Raw genomic sequence first — 16,343 nt, forward strand, 5'->3', positions numbered from 1 at the left:
CATTGCAGAAAATGGACCTCGCTGAACTGGCCAGGTCCAAGGAACAGGTGTGGGCTCCTGAGAGTCTGGATAGACAAGGGGCTGCAGCTCCGGCTTGTTTTCTAATCCTTTTATCTGGCCCATGAGTGGGAGACAACTTCAAGAAGACCCTCTCCTAATGAGAGGAACCCAGGAGTCAGGGAGAGGAGGGGTGATGGGTGGAGACAGAGGCCTGGTGCCCCGGCTGCGGTGGAAGCCTCTGGAAGACCAGGCAGAGGGAGGCCGCACAGAGTGATGCCCAGGGTCACAGACCTGTCGGAGCTGCTGTTTGTTAGTTCAAGTCCTGCTCCGAGGTGCTCTGTGTCAGCTCTGAGTGACAGGTGATCTGGGCTGCTCTGCAATGAGGGCTACGTGCACGGTACCTGTGTGCCCAGCCCTGCCGGGGTACCTGCCCAGGGCAGCTCCGTATCCTGGGAGGGGCCTGACCACGAGAGCGCCATGGGCTGCTGGGGAGGGGGGGCCTGCCCAGGTGAGATCCATATCCTGGGATTGCCCTGACCACGAGAGCCCCGTGGGCTGCTGGGGACCTGGTAAACGATGTCGGGACAGTCAGTGAAGCCACCGAGGATATACATCCGGTAGTTCCTAATTCCTACACCCTGCTGGTCATTCTACCATCCACCAGGACACGGTATTCTGTATTAGACTTCAGTGATGCCTTCTTCTCTATTCCATTCGTCCCCAAAAGGCTCTGCTGCCCTAGTAACCAGATTTGGGAATGGAGAAATGCTGCCGCCTTGTGGCCGTTTGCCACAACAGCAGCTTTAAACCCAGTGCTCATGGTCACTAAATATTCACACTCATTGCAGCCTGTAAATGGCACCTGCCCTGAAAAACAATCCTGGGGTCGAAAATGGACCCAAAACTTCTAAAGAGGGCAACCATGCAAGAGGACAATTTCAAGTGGTTAATTGTACTCTCCGTTTTTTTCTGTTTTTCTGTACCAGAAAATTAAAATGGCCCCTCCGCCACGCCGCGGTACCCGAGGCCTCCGTTGCCCTGCCTGGGCGGGCGGCGGGGCGCTGCCGGGGCGGGCTGGCCGCGGGGATGGCGGTAAGGCGCAAGGACAAGCGAAGCTGGGCCTCAAGAGGCAGCCCGCGGTCCCCGCCCCCGCCTACGGCCATACCAGCCTGAACGCGCCCGATCTCGTCTGATCTCGGAAGCGAAGCAGGGTCGGGCCTGGTTAGTACTTGGATGGGAGACCGCCTGGGAATACCGGGTGCTGTAGGCTTTTGGCCTCCCGCTGCGGCTCCGCCTTCTCTTTAGTCGCCCGCGGCGGTGGCCGCCAGCTCCGCCCCCCGCCGGGCACCGCTGCAGGCCCCACCTCATCCGCGCCCCCACCACCACCACCACAGAGCGCCAGAGGCCCGCTCCATGCGGCCCGAAGGCGGCCCTGGAAGGCAGCGGCACACCCGACGCTCCGGGGGTGGCTGGCCCGGACCCAGACTCTGCCGCGGGCCCGGGGGCCGTCCGTGCGGCCCGCGAGCCCCTCCACCTGCACCTGGCCGGCCCCACCGGCGCCCAGCCCCGGAGCCGCCACCTGTCCGCCGCTGTGGCTCTCCGCAGCTCTCTCTGGATAAAGCTGGATAAAGGTCTGGATGGGAAGGAGGGGCAGTGATTCAGCCTGTTGCTCTTAGTGCCCCTCCCCCACACTCAGGAGCCCTTTGTGACAAGGCCACAGCTCTGTGATGCAGGCCTGGGGTTCTGCCATCAAGTGAACTCCCAGGGCTCTGTTGCCTGAGGGCGGCAATGCAGTTCAGAAGACGGAGAATCTCTTTTCTTTGAAAAACACTGTTGCTATCTGGCTGAGATCCAGCCCAACTTCCTGGGTGATTGATATCATCCTTGGCTTCCTGTGTGGACTGGGGCTCTTCCTCGTGTTACTCCCCTGCTTCCAGAGTAATCCATTCTTAGCACCACCTAGGAAACCTAGAAACATCAGGAAGCATCAAGTAGAGCTGAAGGGGAGGAGCAGGAGTAGGAAGAAAAGTCGATCTTTGAAAGCTTGCAGAGATTGCCTGGAAGAACTGGAGGGGACTCACAACCTGGCTTCACCTCTGCGGAGCTGCCTGGGGAGGCTTCCTGGCAAGGGCAACTTTCATCAGCTCTCATGGCAAGACCCTCCTGGTGAGATGTGCAAAGCAGTGCCTGCTGGAGCCTGTGGAGGATACTGCTTGAAGGGTTGGGAACCCTGCAGGAACACCTCCTGTAGGGTTTCCTTCCTGGTTCAAGACACTCGAGAGGTGCTGGAAGCACATATTACAAGGTTTTGGGTAAAGCACGGGTGGACCCTACCCCTCAAGCTCCTCAAGCCCATCAATCTCTTGAAGTCGACAAAGTTCCAACCCTCCACCACCCTGCGGTTAGCCTCGTCCCCTTCAGCCACCTGTGTATCTGGGTCCCACTCAACAGTCACGTTTGCTGAGTTCCCGGAGAAACCTCCTCAGGCTCATTCAGGAGAGAAGGTGAGAACAGAAGGGTCCGTTCCTGCCCTGAAGAGGCCTCTCCTTGTCCCCTCCACTGTGTGTAAGGAAATCCAGAGTGCCCTGGGAGCGATTCCACCTGGTGACTACCATGGGCCCTCAAAGGCTTCTCTGACTGCACAGCAGGGCAGGCCACCTTCTCAGTCCCTCACACTCAGCCTTGTGGGCAGAACCTGGAAGAGTGAGACTGTGGAATGGGTCAAGAGGGACAGCCTAGAGCCAGGTCCAAGTTCAGCAATGGTCAGGAACGAGCCAAGAGAGGAGAGTGGTGGTCAGGCCTCAGGAGACCCCTGCCATAGGGTAACAGTGATAGAGGTGAACTTAGGATCCCAATCTTTGAGAGGTGAAGAGGCCAGGGAGGCTGTGGAGGCCAAGGAGTCTCCTGCTCTTCAACCACAGTCTAGTGTTATCTTGGAAACCAAAGTGTTGACAAAATCCCAAACCACAAATGTAGCTATGAGGAGTTTAGAGGTGCCAGGGGCCAGTAAAAGTTTCCTACTACCTAGAATGTCTGTTTTCCAACATCTAGGTGAGCCATGCCTTAACATGGAGGTTGCTAGTGAGTTTAACTCCAAAGTAAAGGAACAGTCAGACAACCAGCTTCAGGACTTTCTCAAACACAGGTTCCTTGCTGCAGACAACTTGGCTTCTCAGGTGCCTCAGTGCCATCCCCAGAGAGTCCCCACCAGAGACACGTTAGCTTCCCAGGAGCCAAGTGGCCTTATGGAAGGCCAAAGGAGCAACCTAGGGCAGCAGGAGCCCCAAACTTCAAAACTCCAAGACTCATGGAAGAGCCAGAGCAAGATGATTGCCCCTACTTACAAAAGAGAGGACCGTAGGAGGCATAAACCAGGAGAGCACGACGAGAGGTTTAAAGAATGAGGGACACCTCAAGCTGGAAGTATGAGCCGCCCTGCCCAGGTCAGGGGCATAACAGACTCTATTGGGAGCAGATGTCTCCAGCTCATGCCAGAGAAGAAATAGAGCCCTCCAGAAAGCCTCTTCAGAAAAAGGATGAGGCTATTTTTAAAGTGGATTTTCCCCAATAAAAAAGTCAATGGTCGAGATGCTCTGCAAAGAAAAAAAAAAAAAGCCCATATCAGCCACTGCGCAGAGTCACGGATCAGTCAAAAGCAGATCAATCTTGAAGAGTGAGACTGCTGAGGGTCAGGTACTCATGACAGCTGTTGGACAGATCGTAGAAGAAAAAAGAGCAATTCACCATGGACTTAATGCCACAGAGTTAAATGAGCACAGAGTGGCATTCCAAGTCCCAGTATGTGGGGGTTTCTGCTACCATAGGCTTACCTCCTACCCAGAGCGAGGGAGAATGATGGGTTCTACAGCCTGCAGTCATAAAGCCACCTCCAAGGGCCAGAGTTGTTCTGTCAGGGAAAGGGAAGTCAGACACCAACATAGTTTGAAAAGTGTAAGGTTCGACGATGAGCAGCTGGGCCTAAGGTGCCTCCCATCCTTGTCCCCCAGGAAGAGTGTGTTTCCAGTTAGTACCTGCCAGTATGGGCCAAGGATTCCACGTGCCCCAGCCCACCATAAACACTGTCCAAGGCATTGTCATCTTTGGGGAGGTGTCTTGCCTGGTCGACAGTAAAATCCTTCTTTAGTCTTCCCTTTAGTAGGAAAACATGTCTCCAAGTAAAAATTCTGTCCATGTAGAGAAAATGATTTTCTCATTAGCACATCCAAGATATTTAATGTTCCGCAATACATATATATATATATTTTTCTAATAAAAGCATAGTGTATTGGCCAAAAAAAGAAATTTAAAACGACATGGAAAAATGCTGAACATTAGGAATAATTAAAGATATGCAAATCCAAATTACAAAAACCTATCTGCTCACACCAGTCAGAATGGCCATCAGCAAGAATTCTGCACAAAGTAAATGCTGAAGGGGTTTTAGAGAAATGCCTACACTTGGTCGAAAGTGGGACATGGTAAGAGCCAGTAATGAAAAGAAAAATGAGGTGCCTTGTAAAGGTAAATACTGAGCTACCATTCAATCAAGCATACCCACTGCTGGGCCTATCGCCTGAGGGGATGAGAATCAAAAAAACACAGGCTGGGCTTCACTGGTGGTGCAGTGGTTGAGAGCCCGCCTGCCAATGCAGGGGACACGCGTTCATGCTCCGGGTCGGGAAGATCCCACGTGCCGCGGAGCGGCTTGTCCCGTGAGCTAGGGCTGCTGAGCCTGCACATCCGGAGCCTGTGCTGTGCAATGGGAGGGTCCACCGCAGTGAGAGGCCCACGTACCGCAAAAAAAAAAAAAAATAACAAAAAAGAAAAAAAAAAAACACAGGCTGGCAATCCTCCACTCCAGCAATATTTACCATAGCCAACACTTGGAAGCTACGAAAATGTCCATCGTCAGAGGAATGCACAAAGAAGAAGTGGTCCATGTACACAATGGAATATGACTCCAATAAAAATATATATAAATACAATTTATAAAACAAACATAAGTAAGGAGACATTAGCTTTTGGGGGCACATTCCACTCTAATATATAACCGAGGAACACCACTGCCCGGATGGTCTGTTTCCCTAGTTCCCAGGTTGGGAAAAGCAGAAATGCTGCCGCCCTCTGGCCGTTACCTGCAACAGCAGCTTTAAGACCTGTGCTAAGGGTCACTTCATATGCAGCAGTACTGGTGGGCTGTGAATGAAACCTGCCCTCAAAACGTCTTGAGGGAGGTAATGGCCAAAATATTTCTAAATGTCACACACACTTCACAAAGACAATTTGAAGAGGTAAGCTGTACTCACAGTTGAAGAAAAGAAGGACGTGCCAGAAAGCTCAATTTCAAGGGATTATGAGACGCATGCAAATCCAGCCACAAAGTGGTATCGGCTCACACTAGTCAGAACACACATCAGCAAAAAAACTACAAACAAAAAATGCTGAAGGTGTTGTGGAGAAGTGCATACCCTCAACTTTAAGCGGGAGATAACCTGGTAAGAGCCACTAATGAGAACAGACTGGAGGTGCCTCTACAAGGTAAACATTCCGCTACCATATGATCCAGCAGGCCCACTCCTGGGCCTATAACCTAAGAAGACAGAATTGGAAAGACACAGGCAGGCAAATGTGCATTGCCGCAGCATTACAATAGCCATGACGTGGAAGCAACCAAAAAGTCCATCAACAGATGAGTGGACAAAGAAGAACTGGTACATGTACAGACAGAATATTAGCCAAGGAAGAAAAGGACACCATGCCATTTGCAGCACCGTAGATGAGTCTAGAGGTGATCACGTGACTTGTAGTAAGTCAGAAAGAGAAAAACACGTATCGTATGATATCACTTATAGGTGTTACCTAAAAATTGATACCAGTGAAGATATTTCCACAGAGAAGGGCAATCCCAGATTCATTAAACAAACTTATGGTTCACCAACGGAAAGGTGTGAGGATTGGATACATTACGAGACTGGGGTGAACAGACATATACAAACACAGGTGAAATATATAATCACCAAAGACCTACAGAATACCAAGAGAAGACTACTCAACATTCTGTCATAACGTACATGGGAAAAGGATCCCAGCAAGAACAGACATATGTATACGTGTAAAATAACCACATCTTGCACACCTGCAACAAGCCAAACATTGTAATCAAACACGCTGTGATAAAAAAAAATAAAAAAAAATAAATTAAAAAAACGAACAAAAGTAGTGAGACAAACTTAAGGGGCCTTCTCCTGGCACATTCCATTCTAAATTACAACCTAGGACACGACTTCCATTGAGGCTCTGCTGCCCTAGTAACCAGATTTGGTAAGGGAGAACTGCTGCCCCCTTGTGGCCGTTTCACACAACAGCACCTTTAATCCCAGCGCTAATGGTCAGTTGATATTCAAAATCATTGCAGGCCTGTAAATGACACCTGCCCTGAAAACAAATCCTGGGGTCATATATCGACCAAAAAATTCAAAAGACGTCCATATTTCAAAACGACACTTTCAAGAGGCATATTTTGTTCTGCATATTTTTTCTGCACATTAGGGTTCTGCTTCTTTTTCTTTCTTTCTTTCTTTGTTAAAAAAAAAAAAACGGGAATGGAAAAAGGCAACCCTCAGAATGGGAGAAAATATTTGCAAACGAATCCACGGACAAAGGTTTAATCTGCAATATATATAACAGCTCATGCAGCTTAATATTAAAAAAAAATAACAAACAACCCAATACAAAAATGGGCAGAAGGTCTAAATAGACGTTTCTTCAAAGAAGACACAGAGATGGCCAAGACGCACATGAAAAGCTGCTCAACATCACTCATCATTAGAGAAATGCACATCAAAACTACAGTGAGGTATCACCTCACACCTGTTAGAATGGACATCATCAGAAAATGTACAAACAACAAATGCTGGGGAGGGTGTGGACCAAAGGAACCCTCTTCCACTATTGGTGGGAATGTAAATTGATACAGTCACTATGGAGAACAGCATGGAGGTTCCTTAAAAAACTAAAAATAGAATTACCATATGATCCAGCAATCCCACTTCTGGGCATATAGCCAGAGAAAACCATAAATCAAAAAGACACATTCGGGCCTCCCTGGTGGCGCAGTGGTTGAGAGTCCGCCTGCCGATGCAGGGGATACGGGTTCGTGCCCCAGTCTGGGAGGATCCCATATGCCCCGGAGCGGCTGGGCCCGTGAGCCATGGCCGCTGAGCCTGTGCGTCCGGAGCCTGTGCTCCGCAACTGGAGAGGCCACAACAGTGAGAGGCCCGCGTACAGCAAAAAAAAAAAAAAAAAAAAAAAAAAAAAAGACACATTCACCACAATGTTCATTGCAGCACTATTTACAATAGCCAGGTAATGGAAGCAACCTAAATGCCCACAGACAGACGAACGGATAATGATGTGGTCCATCTATAAAACGGAATATTACTCAGCCATAAAAAGGAACGAAACTGGGTCATCTGTGGAGACGTCGACGGATCTAGAGACTGTCATACAGAGTGAAGTAAGTCAGAAGGAGAAAAACAAATATTGTATATTAATGCATATATGTGGAACCTAGAAAAATGGTACAGATGACCCGGTTTGCAGGGCAGAATTAGAGACACAGATGTAGAGAACAAACGTATGGACACCAAGAGGGGGGAAGCCATGGGTTGTTGGTGGTGGGATGAGTCGGGAGATTGGGATTGTCCTGTATACATGTATATGCATAAAATAGATAACTAATAATAATCCTGCTGAATAAAAAAATAAACTTAAATTTCAAAATTTTTAAAAATAAATAAAATTTTAAAATAAAACGGAAAAAAATTTCTTCCCTTCACACAGATGTATTTATAGGAATGAATTATTTCCATGCTTATATCTATAAATACATAGAAGAGGAATAAAATCTAACTTGAACCAAAAAAGAAAATAAAAAAACAGAACACACCTGTTATACACAGGAAAACTCTATCAGGGCACTGGCTCCAGCGGCAAACAATTCTGAAGTTGGTCAGAGGTGGGGAATCATCTCCCATGCAGCCAGCAGCCCCCCCACCCCCACAAGGAGCGTCCTCATTGCAAAGCTGGGGGACCGTGCCGAGGCGTCTGTGAGTCAACGTGAGCTGAGCCCCAGGCCAGCTGCTGCTGAACTGTTCCCACCCTTCCCAGGTAAAACACCTGAATATGTCCAAGGACTTGAAAGCCTAGAGGAAGGGCCGTGGAGCCACAGCAGCGACAGCACGCAGGCCGACTTGGTGCCTGCAGGCCAGCCAGGATGGTCCTGGCCCCGGGCGCTCTTCTGGAAGCTTTCCATTTCCCTGCCTGAGATACTCCTCCTGTCCCGGCCCCCACTGCTTTTTTCCTTCCTCACCTCTGCCCGGGGAGAAATTCCAACGGAAGGTATGGGTGACACATCCTCTTCTTTAGCAGGTGGCAGCCCGGCAACTCCTGCAGAAAGTCCAGCAGAGCCCCACTCACACCGGGCCACCCACAGAGCCGTGGCCCCTCACTCCCTCCCACCAGCACAGCCCCGAGACTGCTGACGGGGCAGAGAATATGGCGTCAGGCACAGCTGCAGGGGCTCTTGCTGCCTGGAGCCGTGTTTATATGGACCTCAACCCAGGCACACCTGGGGAGGGCTGGCCGGCAGGGTCAGGCTGCCCAGGTCAGCCCATCCTCACCCCTCAGGGACTCACATTGCAGAAAATGGACCTCGCTGAACTGGCCAGGTCCAAGGAACAGGTGTGGGCTCCTGAGAGTCTGGATAGACAAGGGGCTGCAGCTCCGGCTTGTTTTCTAATCCTTTTATCTGGCCCATGAGTGGGAGACAACTTCAAGAAGACCCTCTCCTAATGAGAGGAACCCAGGAGTCAGGGAGAGGAGGGGTGATGGGTGGAGACAGAGGCCTGGTGCCCCGGCTGCGGTGGAAGCCTCTGGAAGACCAGGCAGAGGGAGGCCGCACAGAGTGATGCCCAGGGTCACAGACCTGTCGGAGCTGCTGTTTGTTAGCTCAAGTCCTGCTCCGAGGTGCTCTGTGTCAGCTCTGAGTGACAGGTGATCTGGGCTGCTCTGCAATGAGGGCTACGTGCACGGTACCTGTGTGCCCAGCCCTGCCGGGGTACCTGCCCAGGGCAGCTCCGTATCCTGGGAGGGGCCTGACCACGAGAGCGCCATGGGCTGCTGGGGAGGGGGTGCCTGCCCAGGTGAGATCCATATCCTGGGATTGCCCTGACCACGAGAGCCCCATGGGCTGCTGGGGACCTGGTAAAAGATGTCGGGACAGTCAGTGAAGCCACCGAGGATATACATCCGGTAGTTCCTAATTCCTACACCCTGCTGGTCATTCTACCATCCACCAGGACACGGTATTCTGTATTAGACTTCAGTGATGCCTTCTTCTGTATTGCATTGGTCCCCGAAATGCTCTGCTGCCCTAGTAACCAGATTTGGGAATGGAGAAATGCTGCCGCCTTGTGGCCGTTTGCCACAACAGCAGCTTTAAACCCAGTGCTCATGGTCACTAAATATTCACACTCATTGCAGCCTGTAAATGGCACCTGCCCTGAAAAACAATCCTGGGGTCGAAAATGGACCCAAAACTTCTAAAGAGGGCAACCATGCAAGAGGACAATTTCAAGAGGTTAATTGTACTCTCCGTTTTTTTCTGTTTTTCTGTACCAGAAATTTAAAATGGCCCCTCCGCCACGCCGCGGTACCCGAGGCCTCCGTTGCCCTGCCTGGGCGGGCGGCGGGGCGCTGCCGGGGCGGGCTGGCCGTGGGGATGGCGGTAAGGCGCAAGGACAAGCGAAGCTGGGCCTCAAGAGGCAGCCCGCGGTCCCCGCCCCCGCCTACGGCCATACCAGCCTGAACGCGCCCGATCTCGTCTGATCTCGGAAGCGAAGCAGGGTCGGGCCTGGTTAGTACTTGGATGCGAGACCGCCTGGGAATACCGGGTGCTGTAGGCTTTTGGCCTCCCGCTGCGGCTCCGCCTTCTCCTTAGGTCGCCCGCGGCGTGGGCCGCCAGCTCCGCCCCCCGCCGGGCACTGCTGCAGGCCCCACCTCCTCCGCCCCCCCCCCCGCCACCACCACCACAGAGCGCCAGAGGGGCCGCTCAATGAGGCCCGAAGGCGGCCCTGGAAGGCAGTGGCACACCCGACGCTCCGGGGGTTGCTGGCCCGGACCCAGACTCCGCCGCGGGCCCGGGGGCCGTCCGTGCGGCCCGCGAGCCCCTCCACCTGCACCTGGCCGGCCCCACCGGCGCCCAGCCCCGGCGCCGCCACCTGTCCGCAGGTGTGGCTCTCCGCAGCTCTCTCCGGATAAAGCTGGATAAAGGTCTGGACGCGAAGGAGGGGCAGTGATTCAGCCTATTGCTCTTAGTGCCCCTCCCCCACACTCAGGTGCCCTTTGTGACAAGGCCACAGCTCTGTGATGCAGGCCTGGGGTTCTGCCATCAAGTGAACTCCCAGGGCTCTGTTGCCTGAGGGCGGCAATGCAGTTCAGAAAACGGAGAATCTCTTTTCTTTGAAAAACACTGTTGCTATCTGGCTGAGATCCAGCCCAACTTCCTGGGTGATTGATATCATCCTTGGCTTCCTGTGTGGACTGAGGCTCTTCCTCACGTTACTCCCCTGCTTCCAGAGTAATCCATTCTTAACACCACCTAGGAAACCTAGAAACATCAGGAAGCATCAAGTAGAGCTGAAGGGGAGGAGCAGGAGTAGGAAGAATAGTCGATCTTGGAACGCTTGCAGAGATTGCCTGGAAGAACTGGAGGGGACTCACAACCTGGCTTCACCTCTGCGGAGCTGCCTGGGGAGGCTTCCTGGCAAGGGCAACTTTCATCAGCTCTCATGGCAAGACCCTCCTGGTGAGATGTGCAAAGCAGTGCCTGCTGGAGCCTGTGGAGGATACTGCTTGAAGGGTTGGGAACCCTGCAGGAACACCTCCTGTAGGGTTTCCTTCCTGGTTCAAGACACTCGAGAGGTGCTGGAAGCACATATTACAAGGTTTTGGGTAAAGCACGGGTGGACCCTCCCCCTCAAGTTCCTCAAGCCCATCAATCTCTTGAAGTCGAAAAAGTTCCAACCCTCCACCACCCTGCGGTTAGCCTCGTCCCCTTCAGCCACCTGTGTATCTGGGTCCCACTCAACAGTCACGTTTGCTGAGTTCCCGGAGAAACCTCCTCAGGCTCATTCAGGAGAAAAGGTGAGAACAGAAGAGTCCGTTCCTGCCCTGAAGAGGCCTCTCCTTGTCCCCTCCACTGTGTGTAAGGAAATCCAGAGTGCCCTGGGAGCGATTCCACCTGGTGACTACCATGGGCCCTCAAAGGCTTCTCTGACTGCACAGCAGGGCAGGCCACCTTCTCAGTCCCTCACACTCAGCCTTGTGGGCAGAACCTGGAAGAGTGAGACTGTGGAATGGGTCAAGAGGGACAGCCTAGAGCCAGGTCCAAGTTCAGCAATGGTCAGGAACGAGCCAAGAGAGGAGAGTGGTGGTCAGGCCTCAGGAGACCCCTGCCATAGGGTAACAGTGATAGAGGTGAACTTAGGATCCCAATCTTTGAGAGGTGAAGAGGCCAGGGAGGCTGTGGAGGCCAAGGAGTCTCCTGCTCTTCAACCACAGTCTAGTGTTATCTTGGAAACCAAAGTGTTGACAAAATCCCAAACCACAAATGTACCTATGAGGAGTTTAGAGGTGCCAGGGGCCAGTAAAAGTTTCCTACTACCTAGAATGTCTGTTTTCCAACATCTAGGTGAGCCATGCCTTAACATGGAGGTTGCTAGTGAGTTTAACTCCAAAGTAAAGGTACAGTCAGACAACCAGCTTCAGGACTTTCCCAAACACAGGTTCCTTGCTGCAGACAACTTGGCTTCTCAGGTGCCTCAGTGCCATCCCCAGAGAGTCCCCACCAGAGACACGTTAGCTTCCCAGGAGCCAAGTGGCCTTATGGAAGGCCAAAGGAGCAACCTAGGGCAGCAGGAGCCCCAAACTTCAAAACTCCAAGACTCATGGAAGAGCCAGAGCAAGATGATTGCCCCTACTTACAAAAGAGAGGACCGTAGGAGGCATAAACCAGGAGAGCACGAAGAGAGGTTTAAAGAACGAGGGACCCCTCAAGCTGGAAGTATGAGCCGCCCTGCCCAGGTCAGGGGCATAACAGACTCTATTGGGAGCAGATGTCTCCAGCTCATGCCAGAGAAGAAATATAGCCCTCCAGAAAGCCTCTTCAGAAAAAGGATGAGGCTATTTTTAAAGTGGATTTTCCCCAATAAAAAAGTCAATGGTCGAGATGCTCTGCAAAGAAAAAAAAAAAAGCCCATATCAGCCACTGCCCGGAGTCACGGATCAGTCAAAAGCAGATCAATCTTGAAGAGTGAGACTGCTGAGGGTCAGGCACTCATGACAGCTATTGGACAGATCGTAGAAGAAAAAAGAGCAATTCACCATGGACTTCATGCCACAGAGTTAAATGAGCACAGACTGGAATTCCAAGTCCCAGTATGTGGGGGTTTCTGCTACCATAGGCTTACCTCCTACCCAGAGCAAGGGAGAATGATGGGTTCTACAGCCTGCAGTCATAAAGCCACCTCCAAGGGCCAGAGTTGTTCTGTCAGGGAAAGGGAAGTCAGACACCAACATAGTTTGAAAAGTGTAAGGTTTGACGATGAGCAGCTGGGCCTAAGGTGCCTCCCATCCTTGTCCCCCAGGAAGAGTGTGTTTCCAGTTAGTACCTGCCAGTATGGGCCAAGGATTCCAGGTGCCCCAGCCCGCCATCAACACTGTCCAAGGCATTGTCATCTTTGGGGAGGTGTCTTGCCTGGTCGACAGTAAAATCCTTCTTTAGTCTTCCCTTTAGTAGGAAAACATGTCTCCAAGTAAAAATTCAGTCCATGTAGAGAAAATGATTTCCTCATTAGCACATCCAAGATATTTAATGTTCCCCAATACATATATATTTTTTTCTAATAAAAGCATAGTGAAATGGCAAAAAAAAACAAATTTAAAACGGCATGGAAAAATGCTGAACATTAGGAATAATTAAAGATATGCAAATCCAAATTACAAAAACCTATCCGCTCACACCAGTCAGAATGGCCATCAGCAAGAATTCTGCACAAAGTAAATGCTGAAGGGGTTTTAGAGAAATGCCTACCCTTGGTCCAAAGTGGGACATGGTAAGAGCCAGTAATGAAAACAAAAATGAGGTGCCTTGTAAAGGTAAATACTGAGCTACCATTCAATCAAGCATACCCACTGCTGGGCCTATCGCCTGAGGGGATGAGAATCAAAAAAAACACAGGCTGGGTTTCACTGGTGGCGCAGTGGTTGAGAGCCCGCCTGCCAATGCAGGGGACACGCGTTCATGCTCCGGGTCGGGAAGATCCCACGTGCCGCGGAGCGGCTTGTCCCGTGAGCTAGGGCTGCTGGGCCTGCGCGTCCGGAGCCTGTGCTCTGCAATGGGAGGGTCCACCGCAGTGAGAGGCCCACGTACCGCAAAAAAAAAAAAAAAACACAAAAAAACACAGGTTGGCAATCCTCCACACCAGCAATATTTACCATAGCCAACACTTGGAAGCTACGAAAATGTCCATCATCAGAGGAATGCACAAAGAAGAAGTGGTCCATGTACACAATGGAATATGACTCCAATAAAAAGTATATATAAATACAATTTATAAAACAAACATAAGTAAGGAGACATTAGCTTTTGTGGGCATATTCCACTCTAATATTTAACCGAGGAACACCACTGCCCGGATGGTCTGTTTCCCTAGTTCCCAGGTTGGGAAAAGCAGAAATGCTGCCGCCCTCTGGCCGTTACCTGCAACAGCAGCTTTAAGACCTGTGCTAAGGATCACTTCATATGCAGCAGTACTGGTGGGCTGTGAATGAAACCTGCCCTCAAAACGTCTTGAGGGAGGTAATGGCCAAAATATTTCTAAATGTCACACACACTTCATGAAGACAATTTGAAGAGGTAAGCTGTATTCACAGTTGAAGAAAAGAAGGACATGCCAGAAAGCTCAATTTCAAGGGATTATGAGACGCATGCAAATCCAGCCACAAAGTGGTATCGGCTCACACTAGTCAGAACACACATCAGCAAAAAACTATAAACAAAAAATGCTGAAGGTGTTGTGGAGAAGTGCATACCCTCAACTTTAAGCGGGATGTAACCTGGTAAGAGCCACTAAGGAGAACAGACTGGAGGTGCCTCTACAAGGTAAACATTCCGCTACCATATGATCCAGCAGGCCCACTCCTGGGCCTATAACCTAAGAAGACAGAATTGGAAAGACACAGGCAGGCAAATGTGCATTGCCGCAGCATTACAATAGCCATGACGTGGAAGCAACCAAAAAGTCCATCAACAGATGAGTGGACAAAGAAGAACTGGTACATGTACAGACACAATGTTAGCCAAGGAAGAAAAGGACACCATGCCATTTGAAGCACCGTAGATGAGTCTAGAGGTGATCACGTGACTTGTAGTAAGTCAGAAACAGAAAGACACGTATCGTATGATATCACTTATAGGTGTTATCTAGAAATTGATACAAGTGAAGATATTTCCACAGAGAAGGGCAATCCCAGATTCATTAAACAAACTTATGGTTCACCAACGGAAAGGTGTGAGGATTGGATACATTACGAGATTGGGGTGAACAGACATATACAAACACAGGTGAAATATATAATCACCAAAGACCTACAGAATACCAAGAGAAGACTACTCAACATTCTGTCATAACGTACATGGGAAAAGGATCCCAGCAAGAACAGACATATGTATATGTGTAAAAGAACCACATCTTGCACACCTGCATCAAGCCAAACATTGTAATCAAACTCGCTGTGATAAAAAAAAAATAAAAAAAATTAAATTAAAACAACGAACAAGAAGTAGTGAGACAAACTTAAGGGGCCTTCTCCTGGCACATTCCATTCTAAATTACAACCTATAACACGACTTCCATTGAGGCTCTGCTGCCCTAGTAAGCAGATTTTGTAAGGGAGAACTGCTGCCCCCTTGTGGCCGTTTCACACAACAGCACCTTTAATCCCAGCGCTAATGGTCAGTTGATATTCAAAATCATTGCAGGCCTGTAAATGACACCTGCCCTGAAAACAAATCCTGGGGTCATATATCGACCAAAAAATTCAAAAGACGTCCATATTTCAAAACGACACTTTCAAGAGGCATATTTTGATCTGCATATTTGTTCTGCACATTAGGGTACTGCTTCTTTTTCTTTCTTTCTTTCATTGTTAAAAAAAAAACGGGAATGGAAAAAGGCAACCCTCAGAATGGGAGAAAATATTTGCAAACGAATCCACGGACAAAGGTTTAATCTCCAATATATATAACAGCTCATGCAGCTTAATATTAAAAAAAAAACAAACAACCCAATACAAAAATGGGCAGAAGATCTAAATAGACGTTTCTTCAAAGAAGACACAGAGATGGCCAAGACGCACATGAAAAGCTGCTCAACATCACTCATCATTAGAGAAATGCACATCAAAACTACAGTGAGGTATCACCTCACACCTGTTAGAATGGGCATCATCAGAAAATGTACAAACAACAAATGCTGGGGAGGGTGTGGACCAAAGGAACCCTCTTCCACTATTGGTGGGAATGTAAATTGATACAGTCACTATGGAGAACAGCATGGAGGTTCCTTAACAAACTAAAAATAGAATTACCATAGGATCCAGCAATCCCACTTCTGGGCATATAGCCAGAGAAAACCATAAATCAAAAAGACACATTCACCACAATGTTCATTGCAGCACTATTTACAATAGCCAGGTAATGGAAGCAACCTAAATGCCCACAGACAGACGAACGGATAATGATGTGGTCCATCTATAAAACGGAATATTACTCAGCCATAAAAAGGAACGAAACTGGGTCATCTGTGGAGACGTCGACGGATCTAGAGACTGTCATACAGAGTGAAGTAAGTCAGAAGGAGAAAAACAAATATTGTATATTAATGCATATATGTGGAACCTAGAAAGATGGTACAGATGACCCGGTTTGCAGGGCAGAAATAGAGACACAGAGGTAGAGAACAAACGTATGGACACCAAGAGGGGGGAAGCCATGGGTTGTTGGTGGTGGGATGAGTCGGGAGATTGGGATTGTCCTGTATACATGTATATGCATAAAATAGATAACTAATAATAATCCTGCTGAATAAAAAAATAAACTTAAATTTCAAAATTTTAAAAAATAAATAAAATTTTAAAATAAAACGGAAAAAAAGTTCTTCCCTTCACACAGATGTATTTATAGGAATGAATTATTTCCATGCTTATATCTATAAATACAT

Source organism: Mesoplodon mirus, assembly GCF_964341445.2.
Source record: "Mesoplodon mirus genome assembly, chromosome: 1".
NCBI classification, from domain to species: Eukaryota; Metazoa; Chordata; class Mammalia; order Artiodactyla; family Ziphiidae; genus Mesoplodon; species Mesoplodon mirus.